Source organism: Rhinolophus sinicus, linkage group LG13 (genome assembly GCF_036562045.2).
Source record: "Rhinolophus sinicus isolate RSC01 linkage group LG13, ASM3656204v1, whole genome shotgun sequence".
NCBI lineage: Eukaryota > Metazoa > Chordata > Mammalia > Chiroptera > Rhinolophidae > Rhinolophus > Rhinolophus sinicus.
In genome coordinates this window covers 14,396,407-14,423,740 of record NC_133762.1, presented here as the reverse complement: position 1 = coordinate 14,423,740, position 27,334 = coordinate 14,396,407, and the positions used below count along the sequence as shown (strand labels likewise).

General features: G+C 43.9%; 1 protein-coding gene across 2 annotated transcripts in view; it reads right to left on the bottom strand.

Annotated features, from left to right (window-relative positions):
- Positions 1-27,334, bottom strand: part of TMC3 (transmembrane channel like 3) — a 269,260-nt gene that overhangs the window by 221,547 nt on the left and 20,379 nt on the right. For both annotated transcript variants that reach the window (XM_074318274.1, XM_074318275.1), the window contains exon 5: positions 25,935-26,110. The gene's annotated coding sequence lies outside the window, so the exon portion shown is untranslated. The remainder of the gene's footprint in view (positions 1-25,934; positions 26,111-27,334) is intronic.

Here is a 27,334-nt window from a genome sequence, read left to right as displayed (position 1 = left end):
GACAAGTCAGAAAATGTACAAAGAGGTGGGGTGCCATTGATAAACCCATGACTGAAGCACCGCGAGGAAGAGTTCAATCGTGAAACGAGGATGCATCATGGTAAGTCTGACACACACACAGGTTTACCAAGTCCAGCCTCAGGGGACCCAGGTAAATCAGGCTGAAACAGACACCTGGAGGGAGAAAGTGGGCAGAGGCTGCAGGTTTAACTCTGGGCTTAGCTTGAAACAGGAGCAGGATCAAGTGTCTCAGCCTAAACATGAACAAACCCTGAGCTTTATAAGGTGCACAGGCCACATGGAATGAAGGTGAGAGGGCTGCTAAAACGCAGGAGCCGGGTGAACACTGAGAACAAGTCAATAAGCAGCCTGGGGAGGCCCCTGAGGGACACATCACCCGAGGCTGCCGCAAGTCTGAGGCCCCAGAAAGCCCCGAACTTGGCTGAAGGTCAGGGACTGCTGCTGCTGGATAACCCTCCAGACTAATGGTGCTGGGTGACGTCTAGACCCAAGGACAATTCTGCTCTTCTCCGCGGGGCACAGCTGAAGAGCGTTCCCGGAGGACCTGACCCCCACCAGCCATGGTCTCCACTGCCCCTTTCCTGCCTGGCTGGGCACCACCGTAAGTCAGGTTCCACCCTCACCCCATGGCTAAGAACAAACTCCCAATTCTTTGAACGTCTTCCTGAGATGGGACAAGGGGACGTGGTTCATACAGGGGGCCACCCATCCATCACTTCCTCCCAGGACTCTTCAGCCAGTCTCAAAAGTGATCCTTTATCCTCTTGCAAAGGCACAAGTGTAAGAAGCACCCTCTCACCTCCGCAGTTCCCAGTCTTTATATGGAAGAACCGACTGAGCTCAGCTAAACTCAGGCCTCTCAGTCCCATGACCTGGAGTTATGTCCAGGGTGCTGGCTCCAACTGCTGCTGCCTCCCGGAAGGAGGCCCTCCCTTCCCCGGGACCCCACATTCTCAATTGTGCTGGACGTGGCTTCCCCGAGGTGTCAGGACAGACGAGCTGCTTTCCTGGCCAGCTCAGCTATTCCCAGGCTCCGGGTCTGCCCGTAGGCCGCAGCCCACCCTCGTTCCTCAGTCTCCATCTCTACGGCCAGGAGTTCAACGAGATGCTCCAGGGGCTCCCAGGGGCTCTGAGCAACTGACTCCTCAGGCTCTGAGTGAGCTGAAAACACGTTTACATTTTCTGTATTGGTTTTTACTGCCTGCAACTTCATTTGAAAAAAGGGCTCCACTGTGTTAGAGTTGGAAAACCTCTGGGCCATATGGTGCTCCAAGTCCCTTCCAGCTGTGGCCGCCCGTCATTCCCTGACAACTCCCTTCAACCAGTAAGGTCAGGCACCAGGTGCGAGGGGCCCCGCAGGCCCAGGCGGCTCATACTGATTTCCCCTGGCCCCTGGCGGAGGCTGGCACAGCCTCTGCACCGTAACACTCCAGGGACCAGCTCCGAGGGAAGCTCTGGCTGGCTTTGCAGCTGAGGGACGACAGCTGGCCAGATGCTAGCAGCAGTCTCATGGTCCTGATGGCGCATCCTCTCCTCTCCCCATCCAGTCACCCAGGCCAGCTGCCTCATGGCCTAGGGAACCTCCCAAAGTCAGAGCAAACAGACTGGGTCGGAGAGCTGAGCCTGGCCCAGCAGCCGGCACAGCTGCACAGGAAAGCCTCACTATGGGGACCAGCGTGTTCCCAGCGGTGGCAGACTGGGATCCGGGCCGGGCTGAGAACCACCGCGGCCTGCTCTCCTGCCTGGCCCCCTGCGGGGCTGCGTGTGGATGAGATGCACGCCAGTCCTGGTTCTCCAGCTTACGGGCTGGAGCGCTGTGACACTCTGTTCAGCCTCCTGCGCTTCCCTCATCTGTGAAATGGAGGCAATGACCTCTACCTGGCTGGGTCGGTTGAGGACCTAATGAACGATTGTAAGAGCATAACGTGATCCTTGCACATGGTATATTTATTATTACCATTTTTTAATGAGGTGTGCATCTGAGGCTGCTAAAAAATGCAAAAATCTCTTTCCATGTGCATGCTTGGGAAGAATCTATAATTTAAATGCTTCTCACAGAAGTCAGGTAACCTCACTGCCGGGTCTGTCTCCACTGCCATGGCTGCCACTTCAAAGTGAATGAACGTGACCACATCTCTAGCGTGGAGGGGCTGCACGAGCTCGTGGTTCTCACATGTGAGCATGTGTCACAGCCCGAGAACCTGCGTTTCTAAGGAGTTCTCAGGTGCCGCTGGTCACGGCCACACTGGGAGAACCACTGGGTCCTAACTGTCCTTTCCAGTTCCAATGTTTTATATTTTCTGTTTATATTATATAATATTCAGTTTATGCTTTTAGGATTGTACCTGCTGAGGCTACCTGGGGTCCTGAGCCAGTGGGTTTTCCAGGAAGGTGTCAGCTTTTGAATCCTGGCCACTTACAGTGCTGGTGTGTGCGTAACCTTGAGGAGATTCCTTACCCTCTCCTGACAGTGTTCCCATCTGTAGAAGGGGTGTACCAGTGCCCTACCTTACCTAATCTGTGTCCGGTATTCATCCCCCTGAGCCCCACCCACCACAGACAGAACCCTGCCCAGGCCTCCGACGTGAGTCCTCATTGGTCACAGCTCTTAGGCTGGTGCTAAGGTAACTGCGGTTTAAAAGGTTAAAAATAACTGCAAAAACCGCCATTACTTTTGCACAACCTAGTACATTTCACTCTGTCAGAAACTGTTGGTGGGGAGAGGGCACCTGACATAACTCTGTAAAGAGAAGTCTGCTGGGCCTCCTAGGAAAGCTGTTCATCCCCACTCAGTGAGGAGAACCTACCAAAGGGAAAGTCCTTTTCCCCGTCCCTTTCTCTACTGCTTCCCTGCTTGGGATGCTGTCCTGGGGAGATATGCATAATGCTGGAGCTGCAGCAGTCACCTTGCAACCACGAGGCCGTCCATGACTGACTCACTGAGGGGGCAGAATGGAAAGACAGAAAGGACATGGGTCCGTAAGGGGACCTTGGAGCTGCTGAGCCAACCCTGGGCCCATCAGCTTCCAGATTCTAGTTCATCAGAGGCCACACTGGTCAGCAGTTACGACATTCCCGATAAGCTGTCATATCAGATGATATGTGAAGCACATTTCTGCTTAATGCCTGGGGCACAGTATATACTCAATAAATATTAGGTCTGGGCAATGATGAAAGTCCAAAATCTTTTCCTGTGGCTAGCATCTTTTCTCATTTGCAGTAAAATTCCTAGATCAAAGAAACCTATGTCCTCTTCTTTCCAGTCCTTGTCAACCACAAATCTGTATTATTTCTCTATGGATTTGCCTATTTTGGAACTTTCATATAAATGAAATCATACAATGTAGCCTTTTGTGTCTGGCTTCTTGCACTGAGCATAATATGTTTTAAAGCAGGGGTGTCCAAACTTTTTTCAACGTTTTTCACCAAGGGCCAAATGTGGTAAAATACACAAACAGCCGGGCCACTCACTGGAGGTGAAGTATGTATTGCCTCACCTGGTTTATTTAAGTAAACTAAATATATTTTTGGAATTTGCTGCGGGCCAATTAACAACGGACTGCAGGCCGCAGTTGGCCCGTGGGCCGCAGTTTTGACACCCTGTTTTAAAGGTTCGTCCACATTATATAGCGATATCAGTATTTCCTTCCTTTTTATTGCTGAATAGTATTCCCCTGCACGGACATATCACATTTTATTTATCCATTCATCAGCTGATAGATATTTCGGTTATTTCCATTTGGGGGCTACGATGAATGCTGCTGCTACGAACATTCAAATACACAAGTCTTTGTAAAATTACAGAAAAGATTGCATTGTCCTCCTCTTCGCAGTTAGTTTTTCACTTACACATCCGTTTTGGAGCTCTTTACGTATTAGCACATGCAGCTTGCTGCTGGGAAGAAAATGAGTGCATTGTAATAGTTTGATAAACGCGATGAGGAGGAGGACTTCGTGTGGGGAGAAGCCCCCTTTTTAGGCAAATTTATAGAAGAAGAAAATAGCTATGAAGAGATGACTGCGAGCAAGCGGAAAAGGGACAGGCAGGTTACATGCTGTTATCACGGTAAACACGGGCCTTCTCCTGACACCCTGGCCTGGTTTCTTACCAAAACAAAGGACGGATTGGATTGCGGCGCGTGGGCTGGCTCCCGCCCCTGGCCGGCCCGGCCCAGCACACCGTCAGCAGAGCCCCAGGCAGCCCCTCCCGCCTCCTGTCTTCCCAGCCCGCCCTGCACCCATCCGCCTAAGCTCAGCTGATACAATGTAAAGGCTTCATGTGCCCGCGGCCTGAATACCTCGCCTTCTCTTTATGAAGCAGCCTGCCTGGTACCCTGCAGCGGCTGCATTTTAATCACAGGTGCAGCCTGGGATGCTCAGAGCCTCAAAAGAATGGGGAGATGGTAAGGGAAGAGCGAGCCCTACATTTTCCCCTTTGTTACTTGTTATTAAGGCAACTGAAACTACAGCCTACCATCTTCAACTGCTCACCCACCCCCAGGCCAACCTCATGCAAAACAATGCAGGATCTTCTCATCGCTCTTATTATTTTTTTTCCTAAGTCAGAACTGGTTGCTATATTTGTAAGAATTCATTACTGAAATATTCCACCTGGCGACCAAATCAGACTGGCAGTAGAGGAAGGCTGATTATACAAAAACCCATCTGTCCTCATTAATCTGGGTAATGATGTGCAGAACCCCAGCCGGGGACCCTGCAAGTTGGCGCTCAGGGCCTCTGTGCAGGCGACAGCGGGCGGTGGCACGGCCGTACACGGCCTCCCGCTTTGATCTGCAGGAGCGACATCAGAGGTGATGACAGCCCGAGGTCTAAACACAGCCGTGGAGGCAAATCATTAACTGGTGCCAGAGGAGATGGGACCCGTTTTCTACGAAATTCAAGTTCTGTCCCATCTCCCAATGCACAGGGGACTTAATCACTCCCTCCTTCCCCAGCTCTGCCATCGCCACCCACCACCCTTTCTTAGACTTGAAAAAACTCTGTTTAAAAATGTGGTTTTGCAACATTGTGGAAATTTGGAAACAAACAATACAAATCTCCGCGCTGCAAACTTGACCATCGCCCTAGCTCCCCAGCTCCTGTCCAGAATCCAACCCCGAAATGCTGCCGTGGGCTGACAGGGTTGGGTCTGGCTGCCATGCACACCTGCCATATGCTCACTCGCTGAGACACCCCAGCTCCAACTGGTCTTGGAGCCCCCCCTTCCCAATAGCAAAAATGCTGCCGCACAGCTCGCCTGCACCACTTCATCGGATGCCCTGCCCTTCCCCAGCCCACACGGGCACCGTGGGGCAAACCCAAGTGGTTTTAGAGGGAGCAGCTGTTCTGTCAAGTACGGATTTGTCCTCATTAATGACCCAGAGCCTGCTGCACTCTCCTCCTGAATGTCGCACGGGGCCACCAATTCCACCTGCCTACAACTGAATCCATTCCCCCACCCCAACACCCGCATGAGGTTCTCCCAGCACCACAGTTACCTTCTGGCCCCACTATCTTCTCATTCACTGTCTCAGAACCACAGCCTGACGCTCTCCTCCTCCCTTTAAACCGCCGTAGCCACTGGCTCAGCTTCCAAGCTCGGCCAGTCACTGAGCTGCTTCCATTCCTACATCAGTCACTACCAAGTTCAGCCATTCACTACGTTCCATCAAATTAGTGCCCACATGTCTCACTAAGTGTCCACTGACCACTGACTCCTACCTCCAATACAGTGAAACAAACAAAGAAGAAACAAGGTCTTAAAATATTCTAATATTGGAAAGGAAAAGACAAAAGTCATTATTTTCACGATATGATTGTTTACTCTAAGTGCAAGACAAGCCACTTAAAAGCTGTTAAGCTAGTGACAGAGCTCAGCAACACATCAGACACAAGATAAACAAAAATTCCATATCTGTCTCTACATGGATGCATTAAATAGAAAATATAACAAAAAAGATCGCTTCTTCAAAAGAAACAAAAACATTAATACTTTAACATTGAACTACAAGCATGCAAGACTTATATGGAAACTACAAGCCTTTACCCAAGAAACAAGACTACTACATGTTCCTGGATAGGAAGAATCATTGTAAAGATGGCCATTTATCCCCCCAATCAATCCACAGATTAAACTCAATCCAATAAAAATCACTACCAAAAGTTATCATAGAGTCTGACAGTTATATAAAAGTCTATATAAATCTAAAATTCATGGTGAAGAAAGAATATACACAAATAAAGAGAAAATATTGAAAATAAGAACTTAATAGAACTAGTTCTAATAGAATTCAAAATGTATTACAAAATCATAGTAATATGTGTCTTCTTGTGTCAGCGAAAAAAGATGGTGAGATAAGGGGAACAAAATTATGACTCCAGAATCACAGCTATACAGGAACTTAGTTTATGATATTTTATGGACAGTAAGGGGTTTAAAGATGAGAAATGAAATATTCAATAAATTATGGTGGCCTGGGCAAGAGATGACCAGGGTTACGATGGGAACGGAGAGAAGTGGACAGATTGGAGAGAGCGTGCTGGAGTGACATTAATAGTTCATGGTCATGAACTGTCTTGGGGCCGGGCTGAGGGAGAGGAGGTGTCAAGAATAACTGCTGGGTTGTGGGCTTGGGAAGCCGGACGGGCGGTAGGTCCAAGCAGTGAGACAGGACACAGGAGAAGAACCTGCTTGAGAAGAAGAGTCATTGTGGGCACATACGATGAGGACAGACAGGCTTGAGACTTCACTGCCAGTGCATCTGAATCCCATGGGTCCGGGGTAACCGGAAACCAGGGCAGCGATACCACAATGTGAAGATGTGGGGTCCAGGAGTGAAAGCCCATGAACAGGCGCTAGACCTTGACTTCAAGGAGTTTGTCCTCAACGGGGAAGAGAGATGCTCTCCGAGGAGTGATCACCAGCTTGTTTCCCCACATGGAGATGCTTTATTTCCCTCCCCCTGAACCTGTGCGAAGTCTGAGGACCTAGTTGAGTCTGAGATCAGAACCAGGCCACAAGGGCCCAGGTCGTGTTGCCACAGAAACCATGACGGTGGAATTACAGTAGCTATTGTTTTCTTCTTCTTGTTCATAACTTCTAAATTCTCTCTAATGAACTGATATTCTTTTATTAGGTGACTAAAGCATCAGTAGAGACGCGTTTTTAAAATTATGCCTTCCAAAAAAAGACAAATGGAAAACTGAAGATTCAACCCCAGAAAAGCCATCCGCCAGTAACACGGACTCAGGTTCTCAAGCTACCGTTCCTGGAGACAGCATCGCTTCTGGACCAAAGGTGGGGAGGGCAGCCTTGGAAACACCCACGCCCATGGACAGTGTACCACCCTTCCCACAAAGGGAACCTGGGATGCTTCTTACATGGAAGTTCCCTCCCAAGTCTACAGAGCCCCAGTCATGCTCAAAGCAGGGTTGAGACCCGAATGTTTACAGCAGCACAAAACACAAACCATGGAGCCGCATTAGCACCTTCCCTCTGATTAGAATTTACCAGAAAGCAGCTAATTGTAACACCATTAGAGACGTTCTTTCTCTGACCCAAATAAACAATACATACAGATATGATTTTATTTATATATATGCCACTACAGAGATAAACATTTATCAACAGACTAAAAAAACTAAGTCTCATTTGCTTTTCCCCCCCCTCTAATCAAGATGCATTTTTTGGAGTCTGCATTCAATTCCAATTAAGGGAGGCTTTTATATCTTTTATAGAGGAACAACTATATTTAACATCACCGTTCACTCTAAATAGTAATTGGATTTTATAAGGTATAAAGCTTTCAAAGCTACCCTGAGTCTCGAAATCTTCTCTGCTGCTCATGAGCCAAGCTGGCGGAGCTCAAAGTAGAATGCCCTGGCGGGAGCTGCCAAGGCACAGAAGACCAGCAGAGCCGTACACAGAGATATGGCGAAATGGCACATCTGGGAAGAAGCAATTCCTTTTAAAAATGATAAGTTAATTTGCAGCAATCGGACCACTGCATTTCTTAAGAATTCAGAAATAGGTTTTAAACATGACTGTAAAGAAGAGACAGGACACATATGCAGAAATAGCATTATACTATTAAAAAAAAATATCAGCCTGAGGGGAAACTGAGGACTTTTGTAATATCCATTGAGATTAATCACGGTCTCATTTCTCTGTCCGCTTTTGTGGCAACAAAGCAGAATTTCTCCAGTGTCACACAGCACTTATTATCTGTGCAAAACCTCAAATAAGTCAGAATGAAACATCAATTGTGTCTACAGGATGAGTTTTTTAAAAAATTACCCCTTTAGACATCCTCTTCTGGAACCCGTGAGCCTGCTCTTCTATAGCCTAGGCATCTGCTAGTGCCCCCATCACTTTCCTCCACATGGTATTCAAGAGACGATGGACAAAAATGTATCCAAACAGCATATTCAGAGAAAATTAGAAAGTCACCATGTCTGACCAGGGAAAGGTTTAGGCTCAGAAAGACCTGAGACGACCTTAAGTTTACACCTCGGGCTGATCCTCAGAATGGAGACAACCTACATTTTTTAAGGCAAAACAGAAACAAAAATCAGGAAACCCTGGGGAAAGGGAAGCATCTGACTTCCAGAGCTACCACATTATTAGATTCAAATTTCCACTTTTTCAATCAAAAATCACAAGGAAACATAGAAACAGGAACGGATAGCCCAGTCAAAAGAAAACAAACAAACAAAAATTGTCCCAGAAAAACACCAGATGACTTACCAACTAGAACAAGATGTAAAACAGCGATTATAAAAATGTTCAGAGACTTAAAGAAAGATATGGAGAAAGTCAAGAAAAATTACGTATGAACAAAATGGAAATATTAATAAAGAGATAGAAACCTAAAAAGGAACAAGACATTCTAAAAAGTGTCGAACTGAAAAGTACAGTAATTGAAATGCAAAATTCACTAAGGGATTCAAAGGCAGATTTGAGCAGGTGGAGGAAGACTCAGCAAACCTAAAAACAGGACAATTGAAATTATTGAGTCTGAGGAACAGACAGAAAAAACAATGAAGAAAAGTAAACAGAGCCTACGGGACCTATGTGACACCATCAAGTGGACCAACATATACATTATCGGGGCCCTAGAAGGAGAAAAGGGGCAAAGAGATTATTTGAAGAAATAATGAAAACTTTCCAAGTTTCATGAAAAACATGAATATAAACATTCAAGAAGCTCAACGTACTCTAAGTACAATGAAATCAAAAGACCCACACTGAGACACAAAATCAACTACTGAAAGCCAAAGACAAAGAGAGAATCTTGAAAGAAGCAGGAGAGAAGCACCTCGCTACACACAACACATCTGCAACAGGATTATCAGCAGATTCCTCATCAGAAACTTTGGAGGCCAGAAGGCAGTGAACTGGTATATTCCAAGTCCTAAACGTAAAAACTGTCAACCGAGAATACTGTATCTGGTGAAACTGTTCTTCAAAAGTGAGGAAGTTAAGACATTCCCCCAAAAAACTCCCCAAAGCTGAGGGAATTTGTTACCACTGGATCTGCCCTGCAAGGAATACTAAAAGAAGTCCTGCAATTTGAAATGAAAGGACAATAGTGAGTAACTTGAAGCCATATGAAGAAATAAAGATTTCATGGACAATTATAAAAGCTAGTATTATTGTAACACTAATTTATAACTCCACTTTTTTGTTTTCTACATGACTTAAGAAACAAATACATAAAAAAATATTAATTTATGTTTTTGGACACACAAAGATGTAATAAAAATGTAATTTTATGACATCAATAACTGAAAGAGATGGGAACAGAGCTGTAAAGGACTTTTTGTATGTTACTGAAGTTAAGGAGGTATAAATTCAAATTAGAGTTTTATAATTTTAAAAAATTAAACGTAAGTCCCATTGTACCACAAAGAAAATAGTTCTAAAATATATTTTAAAAAAGAAATAAGAGATTTAAAACGTTTTACTACAAAACAATCAACTAAAACAAGACAGAAATGCAGGGCAAAAAGGAACAAAAAGTTATAAGGCATACAGAAAACAAAAAGAAAAATGACAAGTTACTTCTTTGTAATTACTTTAAATATAAATAGATTAAACTTTTAATTGAAAGACAGAAATTGGCAGAATGGATTTAAAAACATCGTCCAACTATATGCTGTCTGTAAGAGACTTGTTTTAGGTTCAAAAACACAAATAGCCTGAAAGTGAAAAGCATATTCCATGTACGTGAGAACCAACAGAGCAGAGATGGCTAAAAATATGACACAAAATAGACTTTAAATAAAAAAAGGTCACAAGAGACAAAGAAAGACATTTTAATGGAAGTTTCAATACAACAAAACGATACAACAATTATAAATATTTATATACCTAATAACAGATCATCAAAATATATGAAGTGAAAATTGACAGAGTTGAAGGGAGAAATTGACAATTTTACAATAATACGTGAAGACTTCGATACCCACTGTCACTAATGGACAGAATAACCAGACATAAGAGAAATAGGGAAACAAAGGACTTGGACAACACAACAAATCAACTGGATTTAACAGACACATACAGAACACTCTACCCAAGAACAACAAATACAGATTCTTCTCAAGGACACATGGGCATTCTCCAGGCTAGCACACATTTTAGGCCACAAGTTAAGTCTCAGTAGAGTTAAAAGAATACACATTACACAAAGTATCTTCTCCAACCACAACAAGATGAAGTTAGGAATCAATAACAGAAGGAAAACTGGAAAATTCACAATATGTAGAAATTAAACCACACACTCTTAAACAACCAGTGGATCAAAGAAGACGTCACAAGGGAAACTAGAAACCTCAAAGAATTAAAAAGTAGAACTACCCATGTGATCCAGCAATTGCATTTTTGGGTAGCATACTCATATACCAAAAGAATTGAAATATTTCAAAGAGGTATCTCTACACCCAAGTTCACAGCAGCACTATTCACAACAGCCAAGAGGTGGAAGCAACACAAGTGTCCACCAACAGAGGACTAGGTAAGCAAAATGTGGTGTATATATACAATGGAATACTTTCAACCTAAAAGAGAGAGTAAATCCTGACACGTGCTACAACATGGATGAGCCTTGAGGACATTACATGCTAAGTGAAATAAATCAGTCACAAAAAGACAAATACTGTGTGATTCCACTTATATGAGGTACCTAGGGGAGTCAAATTCAGAGACAGAAAGTAGAATGGTGGTTGCCGGAGCCCAGGGAGAGGGGACAATGGGGGCGCTGCTGTGTAACGGGTACAGAGTTTCAGTTGTGCAAGATGGAGCATTCTGGAGATGACGGTGGTGATGGCTGCACAATACGAATGCACTCAATTCCACTGAGCTGCACACTTAAAAATGGTTCAGGTGGGAAACTTTATTACATATATTTTACTACAATAAAATAATGAAAAGAAAATAGAGTTGCTGGAGTTGGACTAAGGTCACAGAATTTATGAACACGATTCCATACCCTGCCCAAATGCCATTTACCACTCATTTGCTTTGTTTGGTCTTAATCTGCATTTTATTAAGGGGAAGTATTCCAGCCGAAGGACATGCACTCCCCGCCTCCCCATTCATCCTCCCAAGGCCGCTCTCTGTGGAGTACGTTGCTCAGTAGCTAAGAAGGCTGCCCCTTGGAGCTGGCTGGCCGGGGCTGCACCGCACTAGCTGTGCGACGTTGGGTGATGTACGTATCCTGTCTGTGTCCTCAGTTCTCCTGTTTGTACAATGGAGGTGATGACAGTCCTTCTCTAACAGTGTAGTTGTAAGGATTAAATGTAAAATCGTATGTACACAGCTGATCAGGATTCCCAACGCATACTAGGTGCCCAATTAGCCATGTTCCCATGATTCCATTAAAACAAGCATTTTCTAAGAAACTGATTAGGCACCAAACCCCATTGATTCTACGTTCTTTTGTTTTCCGTGGCACCCCGTTTGGATGCCCTAGTCTTTTACGCGGTCTCCCTTCCTCCACTCTTGGCCCTTGGCAATCCATTGCCTGCCTCCAGGCTGAGGGGTCCTTCTGAGAGGGAAATCTGCCTATGCTCCTTCCCTGCCTGACACTGTTCAGTCACCACCACCGTCATCTGGCCCAGCTGCTTCTTGATCCCTGTCTCTTGCTGTTCATTCTCCAAGGCGTCCCCCACATTCCAAATGCACCGAACTGTGTGCGGTTCCCTGAGTCGCCATGCTTCCTTCCCTCCTCAGTGTTTGTCCACACAGCTCCCCATCCTGCCAAGCCCTTCCGTGTTTGGTCCACCCGGCAAACAGCACCCCTCTTTTAAAGCACAGCTTTCCAATCACTTTTCCATGAAGAGCTTCCTGGCCACCCTGGCATGTGGTCACAGCAGCTTAGCAGCTTAACAGGTGAGTGCACTTACTTGTCCCCATCTGGCAGGCCTGGGAGTTATTCCACTCATGTTCCCAGTATCCAGCATGATCCCAGCTCAGAATAGACAAATAATGTGCAAAGGATGGACCCACTGGGCACCAGCAGACAGAGAGACGTAAGTCATGGCATCTGCTCCCAAGGAACTTGGAATTGAACTAAAGTTAGAGAATAATCCCAACCAGTAGCTCAGAAGGGGCTACAGTCAATGTGTAGCTAAATGTCTCATAAGGGGAGCAGATATAGTGTCACCTTCAAAATGAGGACGTCATTTGGAAGATTTTAGAAACATTAAAACAGCAGCCAGTATCTACCGAGCACACTCACTGGGGGTCACGGATCATGCTAATTTTGTTAATGTGATTATGTCATTTATGCCTCATTAATTGATTAAAACATCAGTGTGAGCAGACAGAAATCAGACACTAATATTGCACATAATTGCATTTACACCCGGCAGTTCTTAGCTACTCCATTCGTTTTCTCCTTGTCTATGCATGTGTCAGTTTGTAATAACTGACCCTGTTATACAAGAAATGCAGAGAGAAAAAAAGGAAAAGTTATCATCTTTGGTCCTACAGGAAGACAACGGTTTTGAAGGCCAAGCTTCAAATAAAAACAGGAAGGAAAAAGAATCCTAACTCCAAACGTTTCTTGTTCACCTATCAGAGGCGAGCCCAGACCATGGAGTTTACTGTAAACCACGGAACTCAGATATGAAGCCAGAGAAGCCTCTGCCACGAAGAAAGGAGTGAACCCCACCCTTCTAGTCCACAGAATGCGGGAAGGAGAGAGCTGGAGCAGGAAGGAGTCAGGGAAGCCCACGTCCCCCAGCTTCCCCGAGGGTGAAACCTGGGGGCAGAACTGAGCTCTTCCCAGGGCTCGGAGGGCGAGCAGGCCGGCTGGTGGGCTTCCCTGGCGGAGCCTGAGGAAGGCTGTGGGGCCGCAGCCCCTCACTTAGCCTGACAACACATCTCACACACACGAAAATGAGAAGGCAGCTCTGAGCGAGGGAGGGCGGTGAGGCCTCTCACGCCCCAGCTAGGAAGGGGACCGGAAGTCCATGTTCGCAGAGAAGGCCCCAGGCAGGCGGTGCGGGCAGGTGGCCAGTACACAGAACACGGGCCTCAGGTCCAGGGAAAGAGCCCGGACACAGTCTTCAGCAGCGGGACTCATCAAGGCTCCCAAGGACCACGGACGCAGCAGCTCAGCGCACTGTGCAGTGACACGGGCAGGGCAGGGCAGCCACGCAGCAGAGTCAGGAAGGGCACCGCGGTCAGCACACAGCCTGCACTCGTGGGTCTAAGACGACCGCCCCCCAGCCCCAGCGCCATCAGACGTGCCACTCCCACTGCAGGCCCAAATCATCTGAGGACACACAAGCGGGGAGAGAGAAAATCGGAGGGACTGGATGTTTACCCAAAAGGGAGCCATGCATTCCTTCTGCAAATACCAAGTCCTGCCACATGCAAGACACGCTGCAGACACGCGGCCACAGCCAAGCCCCCCCCCCCCCCCACACACACACGCAGACGTACTCAGAGGTCTGGGCTTCTGGTGGAGAAACACACACCTCACAGACAAACCAGAAACGAAGTCATGTCAGAGGCGGTATGTGCTCCAGAGGGGGGTGGGGGCTGCACAGAGTGATCAGAATGGCGTCCGTGGGAAGGAGCCGCATGAGTACAGATGTGATAAAATGAGTCATGAACCACAGGCTGTCTGGGAGGAAGGGGCTCTGGGCAGAGAGGCGGCGGGTGCAAAGGTCCTGCGCTAGGAGGACGTTCTGGGTGTTCAAGGAACACCAGTGAGTCCAGCACAGACAGAGCGAGGGAGAGAAGCGCAGACAGGAGCGCGGCGCCCAGGCATGCAGGCCTTTGGGCTTTCACAAGAATGCTGATTGGATTCTGAGAAGAGCGCAGCCACAGATGGGCTGTGAGCAGGGCGGTGATGTGAGTGATCAGCCCGAGACCTAAAGGTTATAACCTCCTGACGAACGGCAGGGAAGGAAGTTTTAAAAACAGAGACACAGCAAATACATAATGAAGTGACTGACATGCTTACACACACACACAATCAGTAATCACAAACTATCAATGGACTAAATAGTTAAAAGACATATTGTCAGGAAGGATAAAAAATTTCAGCTGCATGTTGTTCATAAGACATGTTTCAAATATGAGGATCAGGAAATTTGAAAATAAATGGATTAAAAAAAAGAAGAAACTGTTAACCAAAAGAATATTGCAAAATTGACTTCAAAACAAAAGCCTCACTAAAGAAAAGAAAATCCCAGATGACTAAAGATTCCTTTCACCAGCACGATGTTATCAGTTCTGCTGTCGTGTGTTTGCAGACTGCCACAAAGCCCTCTGAAGGAGGGCACATCCATGCTTTGGGGAACCCCACTGATGACATTTCCAGGGACGTGACCAGCACCCAGGCAAAGGTAACCGCAAATATTAAGGAAAGGGCAAAGATTATTGATAAAAACACCCACCTATCTGCTCTTCACAGGAGACAGCTGAAACTAAGGATTCAGGAAGACAGAAAGTAAAAAGGTGCCATTTTACAATAGCGGCTCAAGTGTAAAGAGTATAGGAACAAATCTACCAAAAGATGGGCGAGACCTCATTGGGATAAATTGCAAGACTTAATTGGAAGACATTTTTTAAAAGTTTAGTGAAACATAACATATTCTTGGGTAGGAAGACTCAATATTCTAAATGATCAGTTCTCCCGCCAAATTATCCATAGATTCAAAGCAGTCCACAATTAAAATCTAAGTACAATTTTTTGTAACTTGACAGCTGAGTCTAAAATTTGCATGGAAAAGTTAAAGGCCAACAAAGAGGCACAACAGTAGAGAAGAAGACCTAGGCAGGAGGCCCGTATGGAGACATTATTAAACAGAGTAACTGAGACAGTGCGGTATCAGTCAGAACAGTCAAGTAAATAAATAGAAGAGAGTAGAAAGTCTACAACAGATTCACACCTACATGAAACTTGCTGTAGGACCAAGTTGGCAATGCCAATCAGGAGGAAAACAGAGGTGAGCTTTTCAATGAATGGTGTGAAGACAACCAGTATCCATATGGACAAAAATGAAATGGGACACTTACACCATACCATGTATGGATTAAAACTAAAATTCCAAATGGAGTAACAAAGGAAAATTATACAATTTTCAGAAGGACAATATACATGACTATCTTTGTCACTTGGGGATAAAGAAGGATTTCTTAAAAGATAAAAATCACAAACCAAAAAGTAAAATACTTAAAATTCAATGACATTAAAATTAAGAACTTCTGTTTTTGTATGTGACTGAAATTTTCTAGAACAAAGTATTTTTAACGTAAGAACTTCTGTTAATCAAAAAACACAATAAAGATCGCAAAAAAAGTTCAAAAACTAAGTGACATTTAGTTTAGTTCAATGAATTAAATGATAAAGGATTCATATGCAAAATACATTTCAAAACTTCCACGAGTCAGTCAAGAAGACAACAAACCACCCCAAAAAAATGAGTAAAAAGAGGAATGCCATAAAGAGAAAATACAAATGGACCCTAAGCATATGTTCAACTTCATTAGTTTCACTGGGCATTAGAGAAATAGTTTAATGATATTAAAATCACAATGAGAATACTTTTCATATCCTTCCAATTGTTAACAACTGAAACCTCGAACAATTTCAGCTGTTGGCAAGGATGTGATACAACTGTGACTCTACATCCGCTGCTGGTAGAAGAGAAAAATGACTCGTCACTTTGGGCAGCAGTTTAGCAGCACCTAAGAAAGTTACACGCGTACATACATGTCCTGTGGCCCAGACCTTCCTCTCCCAGGACTGCTGCCTGAGAACTCCCTACACACAGGCACCAGATCACTCTCAGCAACGCTACTTACAGCGGGGGTGGGCACATTTGTTCTGTAAAGGGCCACATCGTAACTCCTGTATCCTTTGCAGGTCATCCAGCCACTAGGCAACGCTGCCCATGCAGCAGGAAAGCAGTCATTGGACAACACATCAACAAATGAACGTGGCTATGTTCCAACAGGATTTTTTTATGGACACTGCATTTTGAATTTCATATATTCATGTGCCATGAAATGTTATACTTTTGATTTTTATCATTTAAAAATGTATAACGATTTTTATGTTGAGGGCCATACAGAATCAGGTGGATCTGACCCATAGGACACAGCTTTCCAGCATCTGGTTTATAACTCTAAAAAAAATACTACTACTACTGTTGTCCATCAACAGGCAAACAGCTAAGCAAGTCATAATATGTGAACAACGGCTGCTGTACAATGGAGAACAATGAGTGAAACTCACACCTCAGCATGGATGAGACATAAAAAGAAAACGCTGAGCAAAAGAAGTAAGCCAAACAGATCACTACGTTAGCCCGTCTTCCAAGAAGCAAACACCAAGGTGGCATTAAATGTGCAAGGATTTTAAATGCGTGTGTGCAAGAACGCAGGCAGGGAGCTGGAGGGAGTCTGGAAGAGCCAGCAGACTGCAACGAGGGAGGAGAGAAGGTTGGGGGGGAGCCACGCAGTCTCAGAAAGGTGCTTCAGGAGGTTCCTGAGCCCAAGTGTTCCACAAAGGCTGGTCCCCCAGACCAGGTCCCCTTGGTACCCCCACCACAGTGCGTCACTGTCAGTGAGCAGCAGGTGGAGGCTGCACCCTCGAATCAGAGTTTATCAGCGAAACCCTTGTTTACTTCTGCTCCCCGCAGAAGGAAGTGTGAAACATTCTCACGGCTGCCACGATCACACACGCTCTACATCCCATTTCTATAAAGTGCTAAACCAGGCAAAACTAACCACTGTTTTGTTAGTTGATGTATATACATAGGTACTGAAACACAAAATAAGCAAAAGAACAATAAACCTAAGCTGAGGATGGTGGTTTACTCTGTGGGGAAGTAACTGAGGAATCCTGCACCCCAGCTCAGCATTCAGGCCCTGGAAATACCTTCGTAAGCTGGATGCAGGGCCCAGGGGTGCACATTTTATTACTAGGGGCTAAGCTTCACATGGAGGTTTTACGTACTCTTTTCTGTGTAGGGCACACCGCCCAATAACTTTCACGGAAAAATGTCTTTTGCATATCTAAGCAGTAGTGTGTGTCAATATTCCACCATGCTGCAAGTATGAAGGCTTTGTCTTCCGATGTTGCAAACGTTTGGGACTGTGCGTAAAGACACCTCGTTGACGCTCAATAAATAATAGCTCTTTTCCTCCTGTCCTTTCTGCAGAAGTCTTCAGCACCAGTCGGCATTTCCTCAAGTTCTAGGAAATGGTTCTGTTTTTACGGAGGAAGCCAGTCCATGGAATCACTCCATCACTTGCTGCTCAAAGGCGCTCAGGGCAGCCTCTCCTGCTTCCTCCTTCCTGCAGACGTGGGCAGCACACTGCTGCGTCACTTTCTGCCACCCTCCAGATCAGTGCCCACGGGAGGGAAGGGGCCTACCAGGGAGAGATCAGCCTCCAGGGTAAAATGCTCGGTGTGATTCTGTCCGGCTCCTGTCAATGTTAACTCCCGCTAGACTTCAGAAGCATATGCTGTACTCACACAGCACTTTACATTCCCACCAGCTTCGTTCATGGTAATTGTCAGGAGGGGCTCTGCACTGGACTGGTCGATAAGCCTCTTGGCTTGAAAGACAGAAATGGAGATAGACACTTCATAATGTTGAGTAGGCATTTTCCATTTTCTAGTTCATTATTATCCTTCGGTAATTGAATTTAAATTTTAACAAATGCCATGTTTGCTACTACTGAGATTTTTCTTTTGACCTATGGATCAAAATCATAATTGCATTCTTGGAATGCTGTTAGTCTGGCCAAGACTTCACATTTATTTAAGGGAATGCTGGTCTCAATTTGCTAGTGTTATATTCACGACTTTTTGCTTCTTTTCATAACTCGAATTGGACTACAATTTTTTTTGTACAGAGGTTGAGCATCATGACAATTCTGTTACCAAGATTATTACCAAATGAATGAGGAAACCTTCCATGTATTCCCTTACTCTGCCTCTGGTACATTTGGATGAACCTAACCAATAAAGCCATCTATCCCAGCCACCACGTCCATTTTTAAGTGTTAATTTTGGAATCTGTGGAAATGGTTCTTAGTTATTCTATCTTTCAAAAAAGTCCACTTCTAATGTAAATTTTTACAGATGTATTTTCCTTAAAATTAGTCTGCGTTTTGAGATGTTCAAATTTATTTTAATTACACAGAAAGGTTTCTATAGTTTTCTTCCTCCCTTCACCAAAAAAAAGATTAATTTATTTATAATTTCCAGTTTGTCATCTTTTAATTTTTCATTTTTGACTTAATATTATTCTCTCCTCCTGCTTTCATTAGATTTTATTTGCCTTCCCTTCTCTAAGTTGGATTGAGTCTCTGATCAATTTCATTCATTTCTTGTTCCTATGATTTACTTTCATTTTTTGAGCTATAGCTCTTCCTTTCATCACTGTCTTCATGGCAACTTTGTCTGAGATGGAGAACTCTCATTTTCACTGCTTTCTAAGATGTTTGAAACCACAAAGTTTTGAGTTTTTTTAAAAGGAGATTTCAATTTTTCCCCATGTGATTAAAGTTTGTGATCACAGAAAATGGACTATATAATTTCTCCCATTTGAAATGTATTAAGGTTTTCTTTGTATCTAATTACATTTTATCGTTATTCAATGAACTCTTACCAAAGGGTATTCAACTGTTTGTAAAGTACAAATTCCAATTTGGTCTATTTAATTAAACTTTGTGATGTTATTATCCAGATTCTCTATAGTCTCACTTAGTTTTGGCTCCTTGATCTTTCAGAGATGTAGGACAATGTGCTAGTCTTTTTCTTCTGGGCTTTAAAACTTTTTCTTCCTGTGTACCTCATACGAAAGTATTTTCTTGTATATGTCAATGACATGTTAGTTATTGCATGTATATCCCTGACCCTTAGGTCTGCTGGATGCCTGGTACTTCTTGTCAAAATAAAACGACCTCCCATCAATTTTATGCTATTACACTTTTAATTCTTAATTATATAATACTAACATCGGAGTCATTTATTTGAGATTTTTGTTGTTTTGTTTGTTTACATATTAGCCCAACTGTGGTTTTGATCTTTCTGTTTACTTTTTTCTTGTTTCCTTCTGATTGATAGTCCTTTACAACTAACACATGAGATTTGTTGGTTTTTTTTTTTTTTTATCCCAGAGTAAGATTAATTTTCTATATAAATACCTTTATTTATGTTTAGTGTTACGAGGAATATATTTGATCTTATTTATGTTCCTTCTGTTTCATGTTTTGGGGGTTAGGGAGAGTTTTTTAATGTTGTTTTTCATGTTTGCTTACAGTTTCACACCAAGTTTCATTATTTTGTCTTCTGTGGTGATATTAAAATTAGTAGTTTTTAAAATTTATACTGGTAATTACCCTTCAGCTTATAAAATCATACTTGAAGATGTATTTCTCTAATGATCAAACTGAAAAATAAAATATGTTTTACTACTCCTCTGTGAGGAGACATGTTTATTCTTAGCTCTATGAGACCCTTGCCTACCTTCTTCCCAGTTCCTTTAATAATACTTGGGATTTTTAGAAACATGTTATTATAATGAAATTATAATTTTTACATTATATTTGTTCTGCTTTTTGCACTCAGTTTCCAGAGCATATATAAGACAATTCTGTTTAACCAGTTTAACTAATTTAACTCTCCAAGTCAGTACTTCCTTACTCTAACAACCCCATTTTTACTCATTTTGATTCATTTCTTGACCAACTTGTTTTGTGGAGTAATATTTCTCAGTGAGAGTTTATAGGTATTTTACATTCTGGAACTTTCCGTCTCTGCCCTCCTCCTTGCCAAAAAAAGAGAAAAGGTAAGGTCTCATGGATGCCCTTCACCTACAAACAATTTTGCTAATATAAATTTGGAGGCTAAAAGACTTTGCTTTCAAAACAGTATTTTGGAAAAGTTTATTGCAAACCTGAATATAAATAAAACAAACTGCTATTTGTTTTTTTACAATCTAACTAGACGACTTTGGGAAAATGTACACACACACACACACACTTACAAAGAGACCACCAAACATGACGGTCCTGGTCATTCCTCTGTTCCTCATCTTTTCTCATTGGCTTCCAACAAGTTTATTTTTCCTATGTCTTTATTATTCTGTCTTTCTTTTCCTCTGTCTGATCTCTTCTCCAGGTATTCTCTTATCTTCCTGTAGCTTCAATAGGACACTGTGCTCCATAAGCCTTTCTCCATTTGATTCAATGTCAGGAGTTTTCAAATGGCTTTAGCCATGGAAACCAATTTCAAACAAACTTGCCGATGCCGGAATTACAAAGTTTTTTTTTTTTTTTTAAGGATCAGCTGCTCTGGTTGAAGTAGGGCTAAGGAGTGGCCCCACTCCCGAACATCCGGTCACCCCTTACCAGCCTCTGAGACATCCCATGGGGCTCCAAGGCGCTCAGTTTGAAACCCACTGCTCTGCTTTCCCCACTAGATTGTCTGCAGTGTTAATGTGCTTCTTTACACTTCTGCTGATTTTGATTTGCTGACTTCATTTTCAATGCAAAATACTATATTTGGTTTATTAGACTTTCTAAGATTCCTAAAGCTGTACACCTAATTCCTCTCTACACCTGTAACTTTACAAAGCTTAAACTCTACATTTAATTGGCAATGCAGGCCAAAACTTTTTAAAGAAGTCAGATTTATTAACATTTGGAGTAGTTTTAATAGCACATTTGGCATTCATTGATGGTTGGTCTCTTTGAAAAGCCAAAATAGGAAAGAAGGACTTAATTTTCTTTTCACTAAAAAAAGGCTAAATATACATTTTAAAAATAAATTTTGAACTACTGAAAACATCTGTCCAAAGGTGGGAGGGGTGCAGGATGTGGAATCAGCTCTGGTAACCGTATAAACTGAAAAGGAATGCAGTCTTCTGTACATTTTTGTAGGTTTTTGAGTCCAGATCTGTTATCAACCATTATAAAAAAAAAAGTCATTAAATTTCAGTTTCCTTAAAAGCTTTCCTTATCGCAATCATCTTCCTTTTCATCAAAGTCTACTGTGTTTTCATCTCATCCTTGGCTTCCTGAAGTTTACTGCACTCAAGTTAGATATTTTCTAAAACTTTTCTGCTCTTTCCAATCATAATTTTTTTCTACCAAAGGACACTGTTCTTCGGCCTCTTGAGTCCCATGCTCTCTCTTCCATGTTCAATCCTTTGATCATGCAGAGATCTCAGCCTTGATATATGCTCATTAAAACGTGTGTGGTTTTGCTTTGGTTTCTAACTGCTCCCTGTTGAGCTTCACGTTTCTGCCCCGTCCCCAGCCAACCTGCCAGTGACTTTCAATTTACTTAACCCAAGGAAGAATCTGCCAGGTCAATTTTCTAGTCGGAAGGGGTGTGTATTTATTTCCTTGTCAAAAACACTGAATAAGAAACAGGCTCCTGTTTACACAAATCCTGCAGTTTTTCCAGTGGCCAAATTCTCAATTCTCCATTAGCATATAGGGAAGTGTAGCCCAGGAGTCAGGTGGAGAGAGACTGACAGACAGACAAGTCTATAATGGGGAAAGAATTTCCTATGACCTCTTTTTCCCTATATAGCCTTACTTGGTTCCTTGGAGCTTCTCCTAAGTTCTATAAAGCAGAAATTCCTCCTGGCTTCCAGTAAGTTATTAAATAATATTTCTGGTTTCCAACTTTGTTGGAAATTTGAATCCTTTTCTATATTTTCATAATTATGTCAGTGGGAAAGTGGGGGAGGGTAAATTTAGAGTCTGTAGTTTCCTGCTGTCATAACCCACAAACTAGTATGGTCATTTAAATTTTACATGAGGCCACTGATCAAACCTGCAATCATGCTTGAAATGATTCAGAACTGGTAGGACTGAGAGTGAAATTCGTCCCTTGAATATGCAGACAACGGTGGAAGACTTGTGTGTCAGTGTGAGCATATGTGTGTGCCTATGCATGAAATGTGAGCGTTATATGTGCATTCATGATGTGGGGATGGTAAAATAAAAGATGAGCAAACAAGAAATTGAACAGAATTTAAAATTGGAGAGTTTGTATACTCATTTCTGGAGTGTTCCTCATGGCAATAGTTAAAGGTCACTTACTTTTGTCTGCCCTCTGGATTCTAACTGACTTGGTGTATGGCACTGCAAGAGGCTTTTTGGTGGTTAGCTGCTAGCACCCACGCCCCCCTTCTCCCACCCTAACAGTACCCAACTTTAATGCAGCTCCTTTACAAAGGAGCTGTGCTTTGGGGAAAGCTGACCCAGCAGTCAGTGCCCTGGGTGGACCCTGCCTGATCCACCCAGGGGCAGCCCAGATCCCTACCATGGGGGTAATTCAGGTCACTGACCTAAGCCAGTCAGTGCCTGGCTTTCCCAGCCTCAGGGGCTGATCTTAAATAAGCAGGTGACCAGTGACATGTGAGAGGAGGTTTGCTCAGAAATTCTGGGAAAGAAACAGAGACAACACACTGAAAGACAGTCTTTCTCTTGAGTTCTATGGCGTCGCAATACCAAACCTGGAGCTGGGCCAACAATTATGCCATGAGGGAAGTCACGTGAAGGCTGAAGGTGACAGTGCGAAACGGTGAGCGAATGAGAACAGGGGCCAAGTCCTTGAGAAACGGACTGAATCAAGTGACTGACTCAATCCCATCCTCAGGTCACCCTACCTCTGGAATTTCCAGTTCATGAACCATAAACCCTGGCCTTTCGTAGTTTCAGCCAGTTGGAGTTGGTTTTCCTGTGATCTCCAAACAAAGAATCCGAACTAACTCAGGGACCGGGGGTCATGTTCACCTCCATATCTTTCACCGTAAATATGACATCAGCTATTTCGTGCCATCAGTGTCCAAAGTGGTCAGCCTTCAAGGCAACAGAAGCCAAAATGGTCCAGAGAAGCCAGCAGTCGGAGTCCGTGCCGGCTCATGGGCCATCTCTGCTAGGACTACACCATGCCAGCTGCTTGTCTCAGAGGACAGCCTCAGGACCAGGGAAATCACACTGGGTTTTCATGGCACAAGTGGCACCGCAGGTAAAGCCACGGTCACTCCCAAAGCAGAAGCACCTCTGTTATCTTTGCCAGTTCCCTTCAGAACATCGTGGAGGGAAACTGGGCCTTCGCACAGGAAAGGAGAAGACGGGTGCTGTGAGCCAAGACAGTCCCTGATGGGATGAGGGGAACTGCCTACATGATCCAGCTCTGTGTCCCCAGAGCTGAATCCGGCCCCAATTCACAGACTGCATCCCTACTGTTTCGTGAAGGACAGCCCAGGGAACGTGGCTGTCTGGAAAATTAATGAACTCTGCCTAACTGTATAAATATTCCTTCTTCCCAATGCCCAGTTTCCTAATAATGAAAGTAATTAAATTAATTGTCCCCCAAGTACAGGATTTGTTGCACAGGTATTGTGAGAAGAAAGGAACAAGAAATGGCCAGCCCAGACAGAGGTCACAAATACTGGTGAAGGGACTAGACCGGCGGCCTCATGATGGGTCCCGGAGACATGTGGACAGGAGGCCTGGCTCCAGTCCCTATCTTTCCATGTACTAGCTGGGCGACTGGGAATGATAACAATTCCTAGCCTGCCTCCACAGGGGAGCTTCCAGAGAGCCCTGTGGGACGTGGACAAGAGAGCAAGTGTCAGCAGCAGGATGTGAGGTGTGGCTCTGGGCTCTGGGGGCCGGCACGGTGGCTCAGGCCCTCACAGGACTCTCAGCCCAAAGAAGTGACAACGCATAAACTTCCTTGTGAGTCAGGAATTCAAGGGAATAGCTCTTTCCTGTCCCATACACCTTGCCCAACCAGATTCCTGCTAAAATACGTCCTGGGGAAAGCACTGGAAATAATCATCATTATGCACACATGATGTAACAGCCAAAGAATCTATAGATAAGAGGTGAAAAAACCTGTATACAGAAAATGATACAAATGTTACTGAAAAGAAATTTTCAAAGACCCAGATAATTGTAGGAATATACCATCTCCATAGAGTTGAAGACTCGTTATTATAAGGAGGTCAATTCACCCAAATTTATCTATAGATCCAATATAATCTTGATCAAATTCTAGCTGATCTTCTTATGAAAACTGATAAGCTGATTCTAAAATTTATATAAAAACACAACAGGATCAATGCTAATACAAAAAGGATCAACAGTATTCAAACACAAACTTGAAGCCAACGAACACATGTAAATGCTGTGAGCTTCCAGGTGACACCTCACTGCAAAGCTGCACCAGTTAAGACCATGTGGTTCTGGCACAAGGCTACACGGACGATTCAACGGAACTGAACTGAAAGTTCAGAAACACACACGATCTATGTCCACGTGAATTATGACCAAGACAATCCTGCAGTACACTAGGGGAAGGATGATCTTTCCAATGAATGGTGCTGGTCCGTGTGACATGCATAGATATAAAAATATCTGCATCGCCATGTCTTATCATAAATAAAAATCAACTGCACATTGACTGTAGACCCTAAAGTAATAGGTGAAGCACTAAAGCTTCTCGGCAACAAACAGGAGAACACAAGGTCTTCATGACCTTGGGGTAGGCTAACAGTTCTTTAAAAAGATACTACCTCCCCACCACCAGAAGCACAAACATGAAGGAAAAGAATGATAGACTGAACTTCATTAAATTAAGACTTCCTAGTTATCAAAAGACAGCATTACGAGACTGAAAGGCAGGCCAATGACTAGGAGAAGAAGAATATTACCCAGTGTATAGAAAGAACCCTTATGTAACAGTTGAGAGAGACAGAGACAGAGAGAGAAGGGGGAGGGAGGGAGGGAGGGAAGGAGGGAGGGAAGGAGGGAGGGGGGGAGAGGGAGAGGGAGAGGGAGAGGGAGAGAGAGAACAGGTATCTGGTCAACACTAGGCAACTCACAAAGAGCATATTTACATGGCTAATAAACATATGAAAAGGTTCTCAGTATTAGTCATCAGGGGAATACATATGAAAAACACAATGAGATACCACTATACCTTTGTTAGAACACTGTTTTAAATTGAAAAGGACATTGGAAAACGGCAACTCTCATAGGAACCTGACAGATTTATAGACTGATACAATCACTTCCAAAAACTGTCAGCATGTTCTAAAGCTGTAATTTATAGCTGTAACTATAATTTATGCATACGTATGGCCCATCAGCTCTATCTCTCTCTCTATATATATATACCCAAAAGAACTGCATACGTATATGCACCAAAATACATGATGAGAATATTTCTAGTACCATTATGTTAATAGCCCGAAACTGGAAACTGAAATGTTCGTCAGTAGCATACTGGCTAAATAGCAGTATGAATATTGAATGAACTACTAGACTGTAATGAAAAATAAACAACACACAGTAGGATGGATGACTCACAGGAAGCAGGAGAAGACGCAAAAGAGTGTGTACTTACGGTTCCATTCGCACAAGTCGGAAAATGTGCCGAACAAATGCATGGTGCCAGAAGTCCGGGTGGTGCTTCCCTCGAGGGGTAGAGGACCCGGGGAAGGCGAGGGCAAGCAGCTGGGGGGCTGGGCATGCCTACTTCTTGACGTGGGTGTTGGTTATACAAAGGCTCGCCATGCTGACCTAGGAAATGGAAGAAGAATTTCAGACCCACGGAGATCTGACTGCAGCGTCCTGTCCATGAGACTATGTTACTAAGTACGAGTGTGGTGGGGACAGGGAGGCCGCCTTTCACATGCACACGAGTAGGGAAATGCTCAAATGACCTCTCCTCTAATCATCCATTTGGTGACCGAAATCGCAGAACCAGGACTAAGAAACCACTGCCACCTAATTGCAGGATCAGATATTTCAGACACGACAACTTCCAGTTGTGCCTACTGCCAATTCAAGACAGCAGGGTGACAGCCAAACTCATTCAGTCCCCACCCACACAACCAGAGTTTCTTTCTCAAGCAACTGTCCATAAGAAGAAATCGCTCTTCCTTCAGATGGCTTCAGCTGTCATCTATTCACTTTATCCCACACTCATAAACCTAAGAATGTTACCTACCAGTCATTGAACAGTTACTACGTGCCAGACACTGTATTAATCTCTTCCCATAGATGATGTCACGTACTTGGCATAAGAATTCTACGAGGCATCTACTACTCTGAGACCCACTTTAAAATGAGGACACTGACATGCAGAGATTTCCCAAGGTCAGCACAAATGTGTGTGTAAGTGATCAAGGTGGGACTTCACACCAGGCCTGCAGGATTCCAGATGTCCTGCTCTCCTGTTTTCCAGGGGTGGACGTTGGACCCTTTCTCCCCACAGCAGGGAGTTTAGACACGTGAGTGCCAAGGCCAGAGGTGCCGAGGCCTGGCCGCGGTCAGCAAGCAAATCACCTGACTTCTCAGGGCCTCAGTTTTCTTCTCTGCAAACTGAAGGGCTTGCCCGGATGATCTCTGAGGCTTCTTCCCACCCCATCGCCTAATAACTCCTCAACTCAGAAGAAAGGCATTAATCTAAGTCACTGCCATATGTTTTTGTGGCTTGGCACAGCTATTTTTAGACCATCACAGAATAAGAGCTCATTTTATGGAGCCAGTCACAAATTTCCCACAATCTTTAGGGGAAATCCAGGCTTGAGGGATTCTAGCGCTTAATGAGATGATGTAATGCAGGAAAGTATATAGCTGGAAGAAAATTTTATTAGTGTGAGTAAATGTACATTTTCAAGTGAATTACAAGACCTTAAGAAGTAAATGTATATGCCCCATGGGAACATCACCTAAGACTTTCAAACAGAGCGCGCAGTGTTCATTTGCAGGCATTCTGAGAAGCTCTGCAGATGTGAGCAA